This window comes from Cannabis sativa, chromosome 7, assembly GCF_029168945.1.
Source record: "Cannabis sativa cultivar Pink pepper isolate KNU-18-1 chromosome 7, ASM2916894v1, whole genome shotgun sequence".
Lineage (NCBI taxonomy): Eukaryota > Viridiplantae > Streptophyta > Magnoliopsida > Rosales > Cannabaceae > Cannabis > Cannabis sativa.
In genome coordinates this window covers 28,474,559-28,486,927 of record NC_083607.1, presented here as the reverse complement: position 1 = coordinate 28,486,927, position 12,369 = coordinate 28,474,559, and positions in this window count along the sequence as shown.

Sequence of the window (12,369 nt, the reverse complement as noted above, 5' to 3'; positions counted from 1 at the left end):
TTCCGACTTTTTGTGTACTTTTGTATTTAGACATTTACTATTCCTATTTCAATTCTAAATATCATAATTAAATTAATTAAGATTTTTTTTTAATTTAATTCATGATATTAGTGTAATTTGAATTTGAAAATAGTAAATATCTATCTTTTTTGCTTAATTATCTATCTTATTTTTAAATTTGATTATATCTTATCTTATTTTTTAAATTTAAGGTCAGATATTAATTTTTTTAAAATTAAATATTTTTTTTAATAATTTGACTTTATTTAAATTTAAAATAAGATAACTATAATCATGATATTTTAAATAGAAGTAAGATATTTTGCTAATTTTTAAATTTTGTTAATTTATTTATTTAAATTAAATCATCAAACCTGAAAAAAGATATTTATTTATCTTTTTTATTTTTATTGAATATTTAATTTATAAAATAACATTAAATTTTTAAAAGTAGTTAGCAAATTTTGAAATGATATTTAGGTTAGTTGAAACTTAATTTTTCAAAATTGTAGGTTTAATTTTAAATATTATTTTACTATAAATTTTGAAAATATATATATATTTTATTTTAATTTTTTTTTTAATTCGAAAATAAATATTATTTTTTATTATTTAATTATTTTTCGAAATTTAATTATTTAAAATTAAATAAATCCTACATCCAACTATCCAGCTAACCTTGTTGCAGGAGTATGTGTTTTAGCTTGTTTGTAAGTTTTTAAAACCTATTATTGCTTGATTGTAAATAGCCATGGTTAACTTGTTGACTGATCCAATGATCTGATTTTAACTCATGGTTCAATTGGTCAAGTAAATAATTTGTAACAGGTAAAATTTTACAATCTTCTTTCATCTGTGTATGACCTAGCAACATGATAGGATCCATCCAAATGTGTGCCTGTGTGAGCGTATATGTTTATTTTATTATATAGATACATATAGGTTGTTGCTAAATAAAATGTCATATCATGATAGATTTTATTTAGGTCCATTTAATTTTTGGACCTATTCAATTAATAAGAGTTATTTATTTTAAGGTTAAATTCCTCTCTTTTGGGCCTTATGTGAGAGTTGGGGGGCCATTAGAAGTGGGTACGACATACTGAACCCAGCTCCCCCTCACATGAACTACCCCAATTGTGAAGGCCCATTTGCCTGATTTGAATAACTGTCCTAGGTTAATTAAATTAGTTTAACCTAATAAAATTAATTAGCAACATAATTAACTTTTAAAATATATGAAATTTATTTTCATTTTAATATTTTAAAGTTAATATGAACCCAGCACCCCCTCACATGAACTACCCCAATTGTGAAGGCCCATTTGCCTGATTTGAATAACTGTACTAGGTTAATTAAACTAGTTTAACCTAATAAAATTGATTAGCAACATAATTCATTTCATTTATTTCTAAATTAATTTAAGAAAATTACAGTTTAAAGAATTTTTTATTCTAAGCTAAACTGTTGACCGAGATTTTCGGCAACTATAAAAATATGATTATAGTAAAGAGCTGTAAGAAAGCGAGATGAGGATTTTTTACGTGGTTGGGGCGTTAATGAGCCTTAGTCCACGAGTCTTTGTTATTAATGGATGTGTTTAATACAGATTCCACACTTGAGAGAATGTTTTTCTCATAAATACAGAGAATGTTCTTGGTGAGTATTTTCTCTTCTTGCTCTTATGCAACCCAAGATTCTCGACCCCATTAAATGAGCTTTGAGGGGGTATTTATAGTGTTTTGGTGGGGTGATCCCTAGGATTGTTCTTACACACGTATCTGCAAATATCCATAAAGTTGGGCATTTCCAATGAATATAACATGGGTGATGCATGGTCAAATCCCTAGGTGCTGTAGGGTTTTTATGAGGAATGTCCTTTTTGCCTTGTGATTGACGTGACTCTTCGCAGAATAGCCGTCGCTAGACTTAAATGATCATTACTGTAGCGCTGCTGTTTGGGGGTTGTGCCGTCAGACTTTATTGCGTGTTACAGTCCCAACACTCTTCCTCCCATGCGGCATTAAATGCGACTTGATTGCTCAAGAGAGGCCTGACACATCCCGGAGAGGCTTCATGCTATGCGAGCTTCCGGGAGCACCTTGCACTCCAGGTGCCTCCTCCGGGACCTATGCCCAGGGTGCTTCCTTGTGGCATACAAAGACTTATCAAATATTTACAAGTTATCTAATCCACATGTCCCTTTCCGACTTGTCCACGTATATTGGGCGAATTCAGGGGCAACATCTACCCCCCAAGCCTTGTTTACTTGGAAAAATAAATAAGGGCTTGCTTAAGTTCCTCTGGTTGACTCCTCGTTTCCCTGGCTCAAGCCCAGAGCGCGTGAGGGCACATTTAATGATGATATTTAATGCAGCGATTCGCTTTTTGCAGGGATGTCTCCGGCCGCCTCCTCGGTTTCCCGACACGAGCTTGGGGCGCGTAAAAGCGTGTCTAATGATGGCATTAAATGCAGAAATTCGCTTTTGGAAGAGGTCGATTCGTTTCACGCCCCTTGATTGATGCGGCGCATTAATGGTGTCAGACAGATACTCAAAACGTTTCCACCGCCTTTATGGCAGCTTGATTTGATCCGTTGATTTTCGGGAATTCAAATCGTGCATCTCCCCCACCGTACGATTGGTAGGTGGTGACGCCTGTTCCTCATGCACTTTTGCCTATAAAAGCCACCATCTTTCCTTCAGTTTGGTTACTTTCCATTCCTTGCCATTTTTGCTCGAATTTCCTAGAGAGAAAATTCTTCAAAACAGCGCGAACTGTCTTAGCACTTAGACATTTCTTCCAGTTTTCAGTGTTTGCTTTCAACAGTTCTTCTCAACTTTTACTCGACCACATTCATGACCCCCAGTTCAACGATTTACTGTAAGTTTCTTGCATCCTTAGATAATAACATGCTTTTACTTGCTTCGTTCGTTTTCCTGGGTTCGTACCTTGAGATTTCTGGGTATGCGAGTGTTTAAGTTCTTTGGGTGTTCTGTTTTATGTCCGTCGCTTTAGTTGTAGGATCGCCCTTATCATGCCTCTGCGATTTCACTGCACCCGACACTTGTTCAGGGAATCTTTCTAGGGTTTCCCATGTGACACGTGTCCGGAGGGGGCCTCTTTCCAGCGGTTAGGGGACCCCCACTCCCTTTTTCTTGACTTAGGGTTTGGTATGGGACCTAACTGCTGGAATTCTCTTTTTCCCTTTTTGTCTTTTGCAGAACACAAAATGTCTGCTTCTGGTTCGAAATCTTCGAAGAAGAGTGGAAAAGACATGGCCACGTTGGAGGAGGTTTCCCTGGGGCCTGTTGCCCAGGAGGGGTACAAATCCCGTGCGATCGGGTGGGAAGCGGCTGAGCTTCGATCCACCCTGACTTGTCCTCACCAGCTGGAGAATATTATAGAAGTCGCTGGGATCAAACCCTCCACTTCAGGGACCTATCACCGGCCTCCTCGCGACTCGGAGACGCCTAATCACAACTATGACGGCTTCGGGGCTTGGAGCCAGACTCATTTGATGGCCGGTGCCATGCTCCCGCTTCAAGATTCTTTTGTTAATTTCCTTGTATTTTTCGGCCTTGCGCCATACCAACTCATTCCTCAAGCTTATCGCCTGCTCTCAGGCTTATTTATTTTTTATACCGCCCGCGACTGGGGGTCTCCCAGCCCGGTGGAAATTTTGTATTTTTACGAACTTGTATCCGTCCCCAAGAAAGGGGACAAACTTAAGGATGGTTTTTATGGGTTCCGGATCCATCCTGCTAACGAGGGGGTGGTTCCGTATAATAGGCAGACTCATGTTAAGGAATATCGCCATCACTTTTTCTTCTCCTCCGGGTTCAGGGCTGTGGACCACCCGGAGCTCCTCATGGAGTGGGTGCGGATCCCACCTTACCAACGGACGCCCCCTACTCAGGCTTTCCTCCGAAGGGCCCAAGCCTTTGCTTCCTACGACCGCGCCGATCTCGACGTTGGGGGCTTAGTCACCACGGAGAATTGTAGGAAGGCCAAACTTATCCTTCCTCACCAATCCGTGGAGGACTCCAACCTCTCCCGGGTCATCTGCCCCAATGTGAAGGCGCCGGTTGCGGAGAAGGCCTTCCGGGATGAGCTCATTGCCACGGCAGAGAAAAAATACCAAGATTATCTCTACCGGAAGGCCCAGGAGAAAGCATACTCTCAGGCCCAGGCCGCCTTTGGGAGAGGACTTCGCGTGGGGAGTTCGGTGGTGCGACGGAGCCAAGCCATTGCCGGGAAGTCCGAGGCTAAATTTTTTGACAAGATTCTTCAAGAAGAGATTGGGGATCGCCCTGCCCGGAGGCCCCTTCGCATCGAAGATTCTTCCGAGAAGCAAACTTCCCGGCCACAGCCTTCGGTCCCCGAACCAAACTCGGGGGCTCCTGGTTCTAGCACCTCCGGTGCCGGCGGTAAGTCTCCCTTGATAATTCGTTATGTTCCTTTCGTTGATGAATACACCAGTCGTAGGCCCGTAGGGTTCGACGAGCGTCTTCGTAGATTTAAGATGCCGTCGACCCGGTGGGGGGATCGTTTGAAGGAATTTTATTTTTCGAACTTAGGAGATTACCTAGGTCGGTCTCGGATGGGCTCCGGCCCTCCGGAACCTATTCCCTTAGGTCCTTCAGCTTACATAACGTCCAGCTTGTTCCGGCCCTCGGACAGTTATCTCGGAGATGACGCCGCCAGCATTAAAGTTCAGGACTTTGCTAGGGCTGAATTAGGAAGTTCAGGTAGGAGTAGCTTATTTGTTATGTCTTGTATAAGCGGTTCCTCACGGTCTTCTAACACTTGCTTATTTTGTGAATCAGGTATCTCCATGGATGCCATCCTGGACCAGCTTGCTGGAGTTCATACTCCCGTGGCTCCTCCGGCCTTTACCTCTTCTCCCCCGGCCCCTTCCTTGAAGGTTTCTTCCAGCGCTCCCCCCGACACTATTGACTTAGTGGATGACGAGGAGGTGCTTCCGGGAGAAGGCCAAAGGAAGGGATGGGACTTCTCGGAGGAAGCCGCTGAGGGTGCGGGAGAGCCCCGAGCCCTTCCGGAGGAGGCTGAGGAGGGCGAAGAGGAGCCTGAGGTGGCTCTGATTCGTAAGCGCAAGGGCAAGATGATTGCCCAGGATGAGCCTAAGAAGCCTCGGAGGGCCGACACTCCTGCTCATGGTCTGGACGGCGGGGTCTCCCCCATGGAGGAAAATCCTACTCCTCCCAACATCGTGCTTACCCCGATTCCGGGGGACGAGGTGAGGCAGGAGCTTCGAATAGCCAAGCATAACTATGCTATGGATGAGTACTCCCGGGGGTACGCCGAAGTGGAAGCCCTTAGGAGGATTCTGCGGGCGGAGGTCGAGGCGAGCATCAACCACCCGGATTACCAGGATCCGTGGGACCTTAATCTGGACCCCTTATCGGACTGGTTCCGTCGTTTCCTAGGGCCCACCTTGGCTCCTTTTGCCGCGGAGATGACCGGCGAGTTCGCTTCCCAGCTCACCCGTTGCGTGCCTAAGCGGTTTGCCACTTGCGCTTCTCTGAACTCCATCTTCCAGGTCCAGGACCTCAGCCATTCTCTCACGGTGGTAAGTACTTTGCAATATTCGCTTTTCCTTTTATTATTTATATTCTATTTTTTCCTTTGAGAAACTTCTCCTTATCCTTGCATTATTGGTTCAGCTTGCTGCTGAGGCTGGCCGCCTCTCTAAGAACATCATAAATCATGGCTTCGTTCTGTCCGACTTTGGGGATATGAACGATGTCAGGAAGGTCCTTCAGGACCTCACAGCGGAGAGGCAGATCTACCAGGAGGCTGCCGAGCGCCAGGAGGCGGCTGCCAAGGCCAAGGAAGAGGAGGCCAGACGGAGGGAGGCTCAGGCGGAGGCCATGATCCGGGACGAGGCCCAGCGGAGGGACAGGATGGAGGCCCAACACCAGGAGGAACTAAGGGCTCAAACCGAGGCTGCTGACAAGGCCAGGTGAGATCTCCGGGAGGCCAGGGAGGCTTTGGATGAAATGGTCGCCGAGGTGAGATCTTTAGAAGAAACTCACCAGTCGGACATTGAATCCAAGGCCGCTCTAGTTGCGGAGTTGAAGGAGCTTAGGGATTTCAAAGAACAATCCACCAGGAAGGCCAAGAGGGCCGAGCTCCTCTCTCCCGTTTCCTGCGCCCGGTGTCCGTAGCGCTTCGACGATGGTGTCTACATGGCTTGGTCCACCAATGATCAGAATATCAAGCTTACTTTTTATCCCAAACCCGAGGAAATGATTGCCAAATTTCAGGAAAAGAAGAAGAAGCTTGATGCCGCGCTAGAGGCGCGTATTGGACCTCGCCTTCCTCCACGGGCTGACTGAGCTGTCGTACAACTGACCAAGATTCCACCCGTTTCTTTTGTAACTCCTTTTTTTTTTGTTTGTACATATTTGCTGCTGCCTTAGAACAATTTACATATAGGTAGCAGCTTTCATTTGAAGGGGAGACAATTATATTTTAAGGCCTGTCCCCGGGCCATTTATATGTATATGACCTGCCCTTTGGGCTAGGATGTTTTTTATGTGATATTTTCTTTTGTCACACTTACGTTTTTGAACATGTCCTTTGGATCAGGGTTTTTATACTTATGCTTTTTATTTTTGTGCATACTTTCTGACCTGCCCTTTGGGTCAGGATATTTTACTTAGTTTGTTTTTCTGTTTGTCCGTGCGGTATACCCTAGTACCCCCCTGAGTGGCATAGAAACTTTGTTTTTAAGGCACTCAGTTTTATTTAATATAGAGGAGGTATACATTTGGACGGTACAAACCCTTTTAACAAACTCTAAGTTTTATTTCGCTACTGGTAATATTTTCTGAGGTGATCGGCATTCCAGGCTCTTGGGACGGTGGTTCCGTCCATTCTTTTTAGTTTATAAGTACCGGAACCGATCTCGTCCTCGATCTCTTATGGTCCTTCCCAATTTGGTCCAAGTACCCCCACTCCGGGTTCTTGGGTGGCTGGGAAAACCCTTCTTAGGACCATATCTCCAATAGCGAATTTTCTGTTTTTAACCTTAGAGTTAAAATACTTTGTCACCTTCTTTTGATAAGCAGCCATCCGTATTTGAGACTCATCCCGGAGTTCTTCGACTTGATCCAAAGCTTCTTGGAGCAGTGCCTGATTAGTGGCAGGATCGTAAGTCGTCCTCCTGTGGGATGGGAATAATGTTTCTACCGGGACCATTGCTTCACAACCGTACGCCATTGAGAAGGGCGAGTGGCCGGTTGTGGTTCTGGGGGTCGTCCGGTAGGCCCATAATACCCTTCGCAATTCTTCAGGCCAGTTATTTTTACAGGCCAGCAGCTTCTTTTTCAAGGTGACCTTTAGGATTTTATTGACCGCTTCCGCCTGGCCATTTGTTTGAGGCCTGGCTACCGCGGAGAAGCTTTTCACTACTCCGTGTTGGTTGCAGAAGTCAGTAAATTCCTCGCAATCAAATTGCTTTCCATTGTCTGAGACTATTTTGTGAGGCAAGCCGTATCGACACACTATGTTTTTGATAACAAAGTCCAATGCCTTTTTGGCCGTTATTGTCTTCATAGGCTCGGCCTCTGTCCATTTGGTGAAGTAGTCTACTGCTACTATTGCATACTTTACCCCTCCTTTTCCCGTAGGTAGAGACCCGATGAGATCTATTCCCCAGACCGCGAAGGGCCAGGGGCTGGTCATCAGGGTGATCTCATTTGGAGGAGCTCTCGGTATGTTCGCGTACCTTTTGGCACGAGTCACACTTTTGGACATAGTCTATACAATCTTTTTTCATTGTTGGCCAGAAGTACCCTTGCCTCAATATTTTCTTTGAGAGGCTGGGTCCTCCCGTATGATCTCCACAGAACCCTTCATGGACCTCTAGCTTGATTTGTCTAGCTTCAGGGTCCGATCCACACCTTAAATAAGGCATGCTGAGTCCTCTCCGGTAGAGAATTTGATCCATCATTACGTAACGATGAGCCTGATACTGAATCTTTCGAGACAGTGCCCTCTCTTGGGGCAACTCACCTGTGGTTATGTATTTTATGATGGGGACCATCCAGCTGGGTTCTTGCCCAACCGTTAGCGTGGTCTCTTTTATTTTGATGCTTGGCTCTGCCAAGCGTTCCACTGGTACTACCCCCAGCTCTTCGATTTCGCTGTCTGAGGCTAACTTAGCCAGACAGTCCGCGTGAGCGTTCTTCTCTCGGGGGATTCTTTCTATTTTATAGTCCGTGAAGTCGTGGAGTAGTTCTCGGACTATTGTTACGTACGCGGCCATCCGCTCGCCGCGAGTTTGGTATTCTCCGGACACCTGGTTTACGACCAGTTGAGAGTCACTGTAGACTTCCACTCTTTTGGCCCCTACAGCTTTTGCCAATTTCAGCCCTGCTATCAAGGCTTCATATTCAGCCTCGTTGTTTGAAGCTGTGAAGTTAAATCGGAGTGCTGCCTGGAGCCGTAGTCCAGTTGGTGAGATCATAGGTACTCCGGCTCCCGAACCGTTCTCATTAGAGGCTCCGTCTACAAACACCCTCCAGGTGGGGATTGGTGGTACCGGTGTATTAGCTGTTGCCTCGGCTTTATTGCATTCGGTAATGAAGTCTGCCAAGGCTTGGCCTTTTATGGAGATCCGGGGTACGAAGTGTAAGTCGAATTGACTTAGCTCCATTGCCGACTTGAGGAGTCTTCCGGATGCTTCAGGCTTCTGGAGAACTTGCCGGAGCGGGTGATTGGTTAAGATTTTGATCGGATGGGCCTGGAAGTATGGCCTCAGCTTCCTTGATGCCATCAGGAGGCAGAATACTAATTTTTCAATGACCGGGTACCTTGTCTCGGCCCCTATCATGCGCTTACTGACATAGTACACGGGGTGCTGAATTTTTTCTTCCTCCCGGACCACGGCAGCGCTAACCGCGTGCTCGGAGACGCCAAGTAAAGGAACAAGTCTTCTCCAAGGACGGGTTTTGATAGGATAGGAGGTTTGGCCATGTGGTCTTTTAACCTCTTGAATGCCTCCTCGCATTCATCCGACCATTCGAACTTTTGGCATTTCTTCAGTACGTTGAAGAAGGGTATGCACTTGTCCGTGGATCGTGAGATAAAGCGGCTCAGTGCGACTACCTTTCCGGTCAAGCTCTGCACGTCTTTATGCTTCTTGGGGGATGGCATGTCCAGGAGAGCTTGGATTTTCTCCGGGTTTGCTTCGATCCCCCTTTGGCTGACTATGAAGCCCAGGAATTTTCCTGACTTGACCCCAAAGGTGCACTTTTTCGGGTTGAGCTTCATACCGTATCTCCGGACGACTTCGAAACATTCTTCTAAGTCGCTTGCATGGCTGTTGCATGCTTTGGATTTGACGAGCATGTCGTCTACATATACCTCCATGTTTCGTCCCAAGAGGCTTTTAAACATCCGGTTAACCATTCTTTGATAGGTTGCTCCGGTGTTTTTCAGTCCGAAAGGCACGACTAGGTAGCAGTATACCCCCTTATCGGTCCTAAAGCTAGTGCACTCCTGGTCTGCCGTATGCATTTTTATTTGGTTGTACCCAGCATAGGCATCCATGAAAGACAGCAGTTTAAATCCGGACGTGGCGTCTACCATCTGGTCGATCCTGGGTAGCGGGAAGCAGTCCTTTGGGCAGGCTTTGTTTAGATCTGTGAAATCTATACAAACTCGCCAAGTCCCGTTCGGCTTGGGCACCAGGACCGGATTGGCCAGCCATTCCGGATAGTACACGTCGCGGATCATGCCACTGGACAAAAGTTTGTCCACCTCTTTCTCTAAGGCCTCGGCTTTCACCGAGTCGAGCGGGCGTCTCTTTTGCTGTACAGGAGGCATGTCCGGATTGACATTGAGTACATGGGTGATGACATGAGGGCTTATGCCGGTCATGTCTTCTTGGCGCCATGCAAAGATGTCGATGGCGCCCTTCAGTGTTTTTATTATTTTGTCTTTTTCCTCCGGATCCAGGCTCTTCCCTATCCGGAGTACTTTAGTGGAGTCGTCGTCGCACACTGGTATTTCTTCGACGTCCTCCATTGGTTCCACGACCCTTTCGGATCCTATGAGAGGATCCAACTCATCCTCTTCAGCCTTCTCTATTTCAGGGGACTCCCGGACCATGAGTACAGGTAGGTGGGTGGCAACATTGTAACACTGCCTGGCCTCTCCCTGATTTCCCCTCACAGTTCCGACTCCGGCTTCCTGGGTAGGGAATTTTAGGCACAAGTGTCGGATTGAAGTAATTGCACCAAAGTCCACTAGGGCCGGCCGGCCAAGGATCGCGTTGTAGGCTGTTGGACAGTCTACCACCACGAAGGTGCAATATTTAAATGTGCTCTGGGGGGTATCCGGGCACAGGGTAATCGGGAGCCTTACTTTTCCCATCGAGATGAGCGTCGTCCCGTTAAATCCCATGAGCTGTGACCCACTAGGCGAGAGGTCCCGGTCGGTCAATCCTATTGCCGTGAAGGCTTCTTTGAAGAGCAGGTTCACGGAACTCCCATTGTCAATCAAGACCCTAGCCACCACTTTGTTTGCGATGGGGGTCTCTATGACCAGTGGGTCGTGGTGAGGGAAACGCACCGTCTTGGTGTCTTCTTCCGTGAACGTTATGGGTTGGTCCATTAGCCGAGGCCATTGAGCTGGGAGTTGAGTAACCTCCCACACCTCATTGTGTTTCGCGGCCTCGGCATATCGTTTTTGCTCCTTGCGAGTGTTTCCTCCGATATGGGGACCTCCGGAGATCATGGCTACCCGTCCATTAGGCCGGGGCGGTAGCCCGGGAATATGCTGGGTGTCACCTGCGGGAGCAGCTGGAGGCAATACTCCTGCTGTACCCCCTGGTGTTCCCGGAGGCATACCCCCGGCCACCTGCCCTGGATTAAGGTGGGGCAACCTATTTTTGATCCACTCGTAGAGGTGGCCCAAGCGGATTAGATTTTCAATCTCGTCTTTGAGATTCTTACATTCATTGGTGCTATGACCAATGTCGTTGTGGTACTCGCATCTTTTGCTCGGATCTCTCCGGGAGCTGTCTTTGTACAATGGTTGTGGTCTCCGGTAGTGCGTATTTTGCCTAGTGGCAAAATACACATGTTCCTGGGAGTCCGTGAGCTCCGTGTACTGAGTGTATTGGGGTGTGTACCCCTTCTTCTGGCGCTTCTCTCCCGTTCGGGTGCTGCCCTTGGAGGACCTTTTGCTCCTCGACCACTGGGTAGGGCCTGTTAAGCTAGCAGTCGGGGCAGCCTGTGAAGGAGCTCGTCCATTCACCCAGGACGGGTTGCCGTAATGGGAAGATGCCAGTGCCAAAGCTTGGCCCTGGCTGTGTCCGGGAGTAGCAGAGAACTGTATGCCACTTACTTGTGGAGTCGCGGTCGGGGCAGTACCCGAGGGCGACACTCCTGGCATGTATCCTGCTATCCCGGTGGGATAATAGCCTCCGTAAGCCACGATCTGGGCTTCTTCGAGGTTAATATATTTTTGGACCCTCTTCTGGATGTCCTAGAGGCTAGCAGCGCCTTCTTGCTGCAACTCATTCCAGAAGGGAGTCCCAGTGCGGATTCCTGCTTGGAGAAGCGCAAGCTGTTGTCCGTCATCGACCTTCTTGGTCTTCGAGGCTTCCTCTCGGAACCTCTTGATGTAATTCTTCAAGGTCTCGGTGGGCAGTTGCTTGATGTTGGTCAAGGCACTAACCTCCAAGTTAACCTTCCTGGAGGCGACAAACTGTCTCCGGAAGTTGGTTTGGAGTTTGTTCCAACAACCCACGGATCCTGGTTCCAGCTTTTTGAACCATTCCTCCGCTGATCCGCTCAGAGTGAGGGGGAAGCACAAGCATTTGGCGTCATTGCTGACCCGCATGACTGTCATGACACGGTTGAACCGTGACAGGTGGTCACTGGAATCGGACTTCCCAGTATATGCCGCCATTTTGGGCATCTTGAAGTTTTTAGAGAGCTCCGCCTCCAGGATATGCTTGGCACACGGCTCCCGATCCTCGCTGTCTGAGTCGGAGTCGTCTCCCTTTTGCCTCCGGGAGACTCGAGCAATGTCTTTTCGAAGTATGGCAAGTTTCGCCATAATCCCATCGTTTAACGTACCCGAGGAAACCCCGGGCCTGTATCTTTTTTTGTCAAGGTGATCCCGGAGGTCACCTTGATTCCCATTGATTTGATTTCTCAGATCAATGGGAGGACATCTCTGTCCTCTTCTTCCTCTACCCCCTGGTTCCTGGTGCACAGAAACGCTTTTCCGGTCCCCTCGATCCTGAGGGCCAAGACTCCCTCTCTGGGGCTTGCCCCTCTGCAGACCTTTCCCTTTAGGGAAATCTGAGCGGACCCTTCGCGGATC